Here is a 10,239-nt window from a genome sequence, read left to right as displayed (position 1 = left end):
CTACATGTAGTACTACTGAAACTACTACTGCTACATGTAGTACTACTAGAACTACTACTACTACATGTAGTACTAAATAAAATGAGGTGTTAAATCCAGAAATAAAACTCTATAAACAGCCAGTTATTATATTTTAAATATGATAAAACAAATATTATGAATAGTGTTCTTGGTTGTTAAAACATTTACATTTTGTTATAAAGTAAATATATCAATCAAACGTTATTGGTATGACACCTTTCACACGGCTGAGAGCCTTTAAAGGAGAAATATATACAGTCAAAGTATTTGGGAAAATAAAACACATGATTGTGATCATGAAGTCTCTGCCAGCAGAGGGAGGCAGAGACCAGAACATGAAGTCACTGGATCTCTGACTGAGCCTCTGGTGGACTCTGGTGGACTCTTTTTTGATATATAAGTACAACATATTCAAATATATTTATATTAGTCAAGTGTTTACATCTAAAGTACATTTAGTATTTATGATATTTTGTCACAAACATCACAGAAATGTGTTTTTTTTTATCTCAGCAGTCTGAACCAACATCATCAATGAATCATCATCTTCTTAATACAATTAGATCAGATGTACAAAACACACCAACTGGTGACATCACCACGTGTGTGTGTGAGTGTGTGTGTGTGTGTGTGTGTGTGTGTGCGCCCATCTGCCTGCTGCAGGACTCTATAGAGATCAATAATTAAACACAGCTAATGGGCTGCGAGCTGCAGCCAGGGACATCTGTCTGACTATATGTGTGTGTGTGTGTGTGTGTGTGTGTGTGTGTGTGTGTGTTCTTGTATCCCGGTGAGGACTTTGACCTGAATGCACACAGACCCATGGGGACTCGTGTCACCGTGGGGACAAAAAATGAGGTCCCCACCGGCAGACCCCTCCTACGAGCTTCAAAACAGTGTCTAGACACGCCCCATGTAGTTTTCTCTGAAGTCCCCTGGAAAAGCATTTTCAAGACAAAAATCTGTGTGTGTGTGTGTGTATGAATGCTCCCCTAGTGTATACACAGAGCACTGCAGTCCCCATGAGGTCAGCTGTTCTTGAAGTGTGCATCGCTGTTCCTCCACTCTCTACTGCCCCCTATTGGTCAAAAGTAATATTAAAGTTTGGGAATACACTTTAAATGTGTCTTTTTGACCAAAGAGGCATGAATGAAATGCTACATTTGATAAAAAATAAATATACAAATAAATAAATAAATACACAAATACATAATATTAATATTTATATTATTTATATTGCTATAGTTATTATTTTTAAAATTTGCATTAAATATTATTGACAATAATAATAACAACAACTATAATAATAGTCTATATTTGATTTATTTTGCCATGTCAGAGGTGTAAGATCAATAAGGTCTTGTTTTGTTGCGCTGCTTTTTTAAAGCTAACTTTTCACATTAAACAGTGCTCACTGTTCAATGACAATGATATTGATGATAACAGACAAATGCAGGTATAGAGTTGTATCCATAGACATAAAATAGGACTAGAAAATACATTTTCCTTTAAATCAATTTAGCAGGATGGTTAGAGGGGCAGCCATTTTCATGTGTACACTTTCTATTGCGATCGTTATATTGGGCTAATCTCCGTGTAAACTACATATGGCAAGTTGTGGACTCACTGAGGAGAGGTTTTGCAGTAATAACTGAAAAGACAAGGGGAGTAGTAACATCACAAAGCATAGAGAGTCACAACTTAATGCTTCATCCACACACTCTTGTACAGCGTGGGAAAGCACATTGATATAGCCAGATGCAGTTCTTGAAGTCGAAGAAAAATAAGTCCCATTCATTCTCTTGTTGGCGTGTGTATGGGCCGGTGTCAGCAATGTCTTGCTCCTTATTCCTATTTATGTTTTTGGACTCTACAAAATGAATTGACTTATTTATTTATTATATCTTTAAGCATGTTATAGCATTCTGTGTCAGTCGTGATTTGATTGTTCTATTATTATACTATTCAAATGCTATGCATCTTCTATAGTAGGTCTATAATACTCCAACTGAAACAGTATAGGGTTAAGGTGGTGTGCTTTTATATTTACCCATAGTGTTAACACTTAAAGTGCTTTCCTGTGTTATTTGTAGCCTATAGTATCATTCTAAAACATATTTTACTGTACGATGCCTTCAGCCTGGAATCAACACCAGCCTGCCAGACAGGGTGTGAGCTATTTATTCAGGTTTTAGGAGCAGCATATCGGACAGGACATATTACGCAGCAGGATAAAGAGTAGTGAATTTCTACATTGAATAAAATATACTAGGATATTTTGAGTTTGGTTGTCCTCCTCCAAGGATATTTGAAGATTTTTGACTTAAAGTATGCAATTTGACATCATTTTGGACCACTATTACAACCATAGATAATGCTGCAAAAGCTAAGAGACAAACTTTCTGTATGAATAGTTATTCCATTATTTACATGTATCACAGGCTTTGTCTGACCTTTTGTTTCTTCTGGAAATGTTTTCCCTATAAAATCATACTGCTTCTTAAGCATGGTGCAAAAACACTGGCGCTGCACTGTTATGAATTGCCATTATGAGTCATCCAGAGAAACTGATATGAAGAGGTCAGAAAAGCATTATGAGCTCACAGCAGCTTGTGAGAACTGCTGGTGTGAAAAATAAATCATGGTACACCAAAGAGTGAAATGTAGAAGGGCCCATTTTGAGCACCAGCCAGATGAGTAGCAACTTTGTGTGGCTAATTTTCTGTAACTAGTGAAGCATTCAAGCATTGTTAAATTAGCAAGCTAGCTAGCAAACTAGACAACTGGCGAGTTAGCTAGCTTCCTAATTCCACTATGCTTAAATGCTTCACTAGTTACAGAAGATGGTCACAACAGCGGGCTGGCGGCCAGCAGCATCGCTGGGTCTAACGGTCCCTCGCCCTAACTCCCTGCCTGCTCAGGAGAAAGATAAGCTACCTAGCTCAGTAGCTAGCCATCTGTCTCTGGAGCTAAGTCTGCTCTCTTCCAAGCAAGCTGCAACAACACTTAGCCACACAAACGTGTGTTGTCATTATAACAACTAACTCTTCAATAGACCACGGAAAACCCTATTGTATAGGGTATTGATGTATTTCTATGGTCGCACCCCTTGTAGCTAGCAAAGCATTGTGAGTTGTTTTGTAACAACTAGCTATATGGTGGCTACAGGCCTCATTTTTTAACTCTTACTTTGAATATTCCCGTGGCGACCTTCTGATCTAATGCATGGAATCTGAGGATAAAACTCTTGCGCACAACATTATATGTATACTATAGGAAGAAAGGGTCATTATGTCACGGAACTCACATTTGTGCAACTTTAGTAAGCCGACACGCAATCTGTTGTCAAGCAACATAAGTTGCAGTTAGCTTAGCTAGCTTACCATCACAAGTTTGATACCCTGCAGCTTGACCCGCAACATGACCATGGCTAATATTTAGTTTAGACATGAATCCATATCAACCGACCAAGCTCCCATTCCTGGTTTGGACCGACCATAAGAACCTTCAGTCCACCTGCCAGTCACACCCACCTCGTCAGCTCATTACTCTCACCTGCTCACTCTGCTGCATCCACTATTTAAACCCCAGTCACACACACACTCACTGCCAGATCGTTCTCCGCTTCCATGCAAGACCTTCCAGCGTATACCCTTAGACTGATTCCCCGGCACCGACCCTGCCTGTTTTGGACTACCCACCTTGCCTCTGCCCCGATAATTCACTCAGCCTTCTGTTCCCGACCACGAGATCCTGCCGCCTTTTCCCTGTGATTATTCTACCTGTTGTGTGTCCAGAGGAAAATAAAGCTTTGATTCAAACTATCCCTGGTGTCTGTCGTACTGCTCCTGGGTCCTTACCACACCAATTACAAAAATAATGTTTTAAGAGGTGATTTAAAAGCACTGACATATTTAGCTAAAGTTCTCTCAACAGGCATGTTTTTCCAGAGTGTGGGGGCCCAGACTGGAAAGGCCTAGTAACCCTTAGTTACCAGCTGGGCTCTGTGAACAACCAGAGGGCCACTTTCAACATAGGGTGCCCAGGCTCATGGGGGGTTAGCAGAAGGGCAGAGGGGGAGGACGGGTCAGAAATAGTGTTCCAGTAAACTAAAATGGCTTTAATACCTGACCCACCATAGCTAGGACGAGAAGAAGTTGAGATAGGTGTCCATTGTGGGTAGGGCATGGTGCAGTGAGACGGCAAAGAGTAATAGAGAATCATTCAGCAGGGCCCAGTGTGTCTCTGTGGCTAACAGAGCCAATGGAGGGCACGCATTATGGGGAAATGGGGCCAGATGCATCTCTGCTTCATGCAGCTAACGGAGGTGAACTGCACAGAGTGTGATAAGGAGATGCTTAAGCAAAGGCTAAGAAAACCATTGATCCAGCATCCAGATGTACTGTGGAAAGTAAGAAATGGCAATGATCTGTTGCTAGAAACACGGCTAATGTCCCTAGCATTGTTGACACCAGCATGTGCTAGCATTAGCTTTCCAGTTAACAGCGTCACACCAGGAAGAAAAAGAGGTCATAGTGGAGGACTGATTGTCACTGGATAGAAGTGTTAGCACTGGTAGTCTCGTTAGCAGAGCAGCTAGAACAGCCAAAAGAAGAAGCAGAAATGCTAACAGCATCAGAATGAGTAGGGCCTGGGCTTCCTAAAGGTAATTGGGCAAAACCAGAATGTATAGCCATTAGGACCAGTCCAGAGCAGCTGCCTGAGGCATGATGGGCTTTAACTCTGAAGCTAGCAGCATATCGGCGACAGTAATGCTAGGCTAGGCTCAATATGTATGTATGGACACAAATACCTCGAGAGAAAGACTCTGAGAGGTTCACGGTTAGCTGAGACAATGTTTCTGGCATCCCAGAATGGAAAAAACAGCACTATGATTTATTTATGTATCTATTCATTCCAAGCATTGTCTTATAGATTTTTTTCCCACACTTCCATGCATTTTCTGTCTCCAGGACATTACATGCATTTATATGCAAGAGCATCTGTATAATACATTATACTATCAAGAAAAGTTCCCTGCATTTGTCATAATTGCAATTTGAATATATATCTAGTAAAGCCTTGATAAAAACTACTTAGAACTCTAAAAAAAAATAGGATTTCAGCCCCTCCCCACTCTGTACCTTTATTCTTCACTATGAAATATGACAGCCCTTAAGAAATCTATTTTTGTATTCTTGAGTGAGTACTATACTTTTGAATACTATTTCCCATTGTAAATTCATAATATGTAAGTTAAATACACATATAAATACTTCTGTTGAATACAATGGCTTGTAAATAGTTGTAGTTTCTATTTTAAGAATATCAATGTTTGTATAATTTTTTAATAGTTCAAAAATGCTTCTATTACTTAACTTCATTAGAAATGCTTGTCATTTCAATGTCCTTTTTAAAAAAAAAAATTTATTTTTTTTTTACATACTTTATACTAAATTCTAGTTGAGTCTCGACTTGAGCAGGTATTTTATGTAATCCTTCCGTTTTAGTAATTACTATTACCTGTCTAAGTTATTAACAAAGGCTGCAGACCAGGCCGAGCCTCAGGGCTCCCTCATGCTAATGGTGACCGAAGGAGTGGGGGATGGGCGAGGTTACGGTGGGGACAGTCAATGTCATGTTCTGTGTAAAGTACCTTGTGACATTACACAAAACCTGACGTTTACCGTCCTCATGGGGACCATGGCCTGGCCCTGCCCCCACTCAGCACATGCTCCCGTGGAGAGGTGACTGACTGCCTCAGACTGTCGAGCGGCTCCACACACATGTAACCTGACGGGCTAGCTGTGGAACCTGGATGGAAATGGTAAGTTTTTAATCATTGTCCTAGCTCCTAATGTAATATACTGCTGTTAAGTTTACTTTGATACTGTTGGTACATGTACTGCCATATAAAAAGAGTGGTGCAATGTGCTAGAACTTAACCAAGATGGACAGCTAATGTTAGCTAACACTAAGCTAGCATGTGCAGCTAGCTTTGTGTTAGCTAACACTAAGCTAGCATGTGCAGCTAGCAGCACATGTCCCAATGTCAAGTGAAACCGATCTGAGACCAGCCTACCGTTAATGGGCTGTACAACTAATTACAGTTAACTACAAATGGATAATTTACACATCGTGGGGCTTTTTTTACAGTCACAATATAATGGTATTTAGATATTTTTTTCAATTTATGTTTTATCATTATTATCTTTTCCCACAGAACGTGAATATTATGCTCAACAAAGTGACATATTTGACATATTGAGTCAAGGTTAACTTTTAAAAAAGTATTTCTTCACATGTCAGCAGATATTGTAATTCAAATCGCCATGGGTATTGAAGTAGAATATTTAGCCTCATACTTTCAGAAATAAGTAGATCTCATTTCTATAATGCAGCCTATAAGACCAGACAAAATTACTTTTAATTTCAGTCAAAATGTAATAATAGCAGCTCATTACACCAAATTCTACCACTGCAGCTTGAAATACAGAGTACTGTAACATGACTGAATGTGTCCCTTGTGCTTTCAGGAGGATGGAGCATGTTTTTCATCCACTGGTGGCAGCTCTGAATGCACAGGTGAGAGAGGGGAGAGACCATAAGATGGTTTTATATTGAGGTTTGTAGAAAGTCTTTTGTAATAGTGGAGAATATTGTACTGAATACTTCAGGGAGTCTATTGGTTTCAATCCCAAACTGATCATACTCTCAGGGTTTAAGTCATATAACTATTTAAAAATAATCCAAACGCAAATGAAACACATTTTGACCCATCAAAGATTATGTTGAAGTTATTAGTTCATCGTAAACCATATTAACATTTCCATCCTCTGTAATATATTTGCAGGCGCTGATGTGACAGATGGCTTTAACCCTGAACAGACCAACGAGGTAGGATATGTCATCTTCTTTGGGTTCTTAATTGACAGTTAACATGCTCGACTGTGTATGTAGAACAGAAATCAAAACAATGCTAGAGTAATTCATTTCTTACAGACTACAGCTAGTTAATCACACATATTAGACTTCCATTGTCACTACAGTGTTTCCCATGGGGAGAAATTCAATTCTTTGCACTGCAGCCACTTATTCATAATGTCTGATGAAATATAAGTTGTAGTACTTGTTTGGTTGTGTATTATTTTATTTATGTAAAACAGTGTATATCTCAGCATGCAAGACACATTTCAGAAGAATATTCAATGTTTCCCACAGAATTTGATTCTATTTGTAGCCTAGTGGCTGTTAAGTAAAGTCTACGTGAGAAACAACACTATTCTGATCAGTTAAATCAAATCTAGTTGAGGACTCGCATGCAACACCTTATTTTTATTTTTTTTGCAAATGACCACATTCAACTTTTTAAGAAGAAGTTAATTCACTTTAAAATATGACACCTCTATCTTAAGTTTACTAAAGTTGTTCAGTGGTTAATGTGGCACCCCAGTGGCTCACCTGACAGAGCATGTATCATTTACAATAAGGCCAAAACTTAAACTTCGTTGCCTGTGTTTTGCAGGCTCAAAGTCATGTTATGCGTCGCCTCCAGAAACTCAAAAAAAATCATGTGTGTGAGAAGCGCTATAAAGCGACAAACACAAAGAAGTTAAACGTTGAGAGGGAGAGGACCTTGATTTTAAGTCGTAGCTGGAATGCAAAGGTAGGTAGGTAGACTGGTTGGTAGGTAGACTGATAGGTAGGTTAACTGGTTGGTAGGTAGATAGGTAGGTAGACTGGTTGGTAGGTAGACTGATAGGTAGGTAGACTGGTTGGTAGGTAGATAGGTAGGTAGACTGGTTGGTAGGTAGACTGGTTGGTAGGTAGACTGATAGGTAGGCAGACTGGTAGGTTGGGAGCCTGTCCAAACATTACAAAAAATGATTTGTTTTTCAGGAAGTACACCAGCGGTCCAGGGACTGTGACAATACCGATATTCTTGACCCCACTCCAGCTGACGTCGATGAGGACACCAGTGTTCCAGAGCTCATGAGAACCGACAGTGTATTTCTAAGTTTATTTGCAAAACTTCACATTCTAACATGAAAAGGGTCATGACATCTGTCAGTTTACAGCAATCAGGGTAATATGTTCAGAGGCCGTGACGATTATTCAAAGCGGTAATGTGAAGTGCCACTACGAGACAAAGCACAACTCTTTTGAGCTAACGTCTCACATCTCAAATAAAGGCACAGAAAAATAAACCTAAGAGCCCAGTATGATCAGAATCCTAACACATGAGTTCACTGACCAACAATGTTAACAGAGAGAATAGAGCTGAAACAAGTGGTTTAATAACCACAGAGAAAGTCCACTCACCAAAGCTCACTAATTTATCTTATTAGAAGATGAGAACAATATGGATATCTTGGTTTTCTTGGGTGACATCACTTCACACCTGAATTAAATTAATTTAAAGCTGCAGGACACTTCAGTTCTTTATTTTAAGATGCACATTTTTCAAAAGCTTTCTGTTATGTAATATAATCTTAATCTCAATTTCAAATCTGACAATAAATATTGTTTATGTATTATTCAATTGATCTTTCTATATTTGATTTGATAATCAGTTGTTGACTACATACAGACGTTAATACAACTGTTGGCTACTTCAATATACAGTATATGGGACTAAATCAGAGTGCAAGTTAGACATTATTATGATGTTCTGGAGCTTTAATGAGGAAATTCTCTCTGAATGGACCTTGTTGAACTTTAATTGAATACCCCAGTCATAGATGTTTAAAACTACCCTAAACAACACAACAACAATCTACGCTAATATGCGTGCTGTTCCACGGCTTTAGGAAACACTGATAGCATGTTCTGTCAGAGCCACCCACAGATGTTTTAGAAAATGACCTGAACAAAGGAAAGACATTACTGAATGCAGCAAGACCTGTATAAATGAAATAACGGATAAACAAGACGTGACCAGTAGACTCTGTTGGCTGGTCCACCATGACATTAGACTAATGCTGCGTTCACACCAAGCGTTACTCGCGGGAGTTTGATTGCGGGATCATTTGTATTTATCTGCTTCATTCGCGCTCGACGCGCCGGAGTGGAGGAGTGGCCAGGAAAGACTGGTCCTATGTATTTTGATAATTTACCCCAAACTAATGGTCTAAGTTGGCACTGCTCAGTAAAAGTAATAGATTAGTTTGGTACTCAATATATATCTATATTTATATATAAGTATGCACACTGTAAATGTTGTTCTTTAGGCGAGCAGTCAATTTCTTTTCTAAACATTTTGCCTAGTTTTAGTCTGTTTTGTCTTGACATTTATTATTGTTAAATGCTTGTGATTTTACAATGAAGAATATACAAGTCTAATCCTCTCTTTTTCTCTTTCTTTTTTTAAGCTCAACAGACAAATGCTTAGACACAAGAAGACCTCTATCAAGTTCTGAGTACAGTGATGAGGATGAGTATGTTGCTCAGTCTGATGAAGAAACAGAAAGTCACAGTTCAGAAGAAGATGTCAAACAGCACACGGGAAAGAAGAGAAAGGTACAGAGAACTTCAACCAACTCTCAGGAAGGAGATGACCAACCACCAAGGTAAGCTTTTACATTTGTGCACTATTGTGTTCAGATGGAAGACTACAGGTACAATCTTTGCTGGACCTTTATGCACTTCTGTTGCTGGATGTTGTTCAATTTTGGCAAATTGAAGATTTAACAGGTTTTTTTTGAGGAATTCATAATCGTGCCTGTTTTCTTTGTTAAATATTTGAATGTTTTTATTTGCATTACGGCATTAGAGTTGTACGAATCTATTTTGTGATACACAAACATATTTTCATTTAAAACCATTTCACTACACTGAAAATGTAAAAAGTGTACATTGCACTGCAGTTGTAATAGAAGTTGTACACAACAGTTGTGAGGCACTGAACGGTTTTGAAACAGTGAGTGTTGAAATAATGTTTACAGAATTACAATTTAAGTATTGTAGTAGTCAAGTTCAGTATTTGTTTTGCAAGTGAAATATTATTGAAATATTATGCTGAGAGCATTGCAGTTGTGATACTGTGATATTCAGCTCCATTATTTGTAGGTTTTTTTTCAACTGAAATACAAAGCACTGAATATCACAGTATCACAACTGCAATGCTTTCAACTGTAATATTCAGTGCACTATATCTGAAAAATGCACACAACTTTGAAATAAAGCTGTGAAGTTTGAACATTTATATTGAGTGGAGTT

The sequence above is a fragment of the Anarrhichthys ocellatus genome, unplaced genomic scaffold, assembly GCF_004355925.1.
Source record: "Anarrhichthys ocellatus isolate YVR2014 unplaced genomic scaffold, GSC_Weel_1.0 scaffold216, whole genome shotgun sequence".
NCBI classification, from domain to species: Eukaryota; Metazoa; Chordata; class Actinopteri; order Perciformes; family Anarhichadidae; genus Anarrhichthys; species Anarrhichthys ocellatus.
This window is presented reverse-complemented; position numbering follows the sequence as displayed.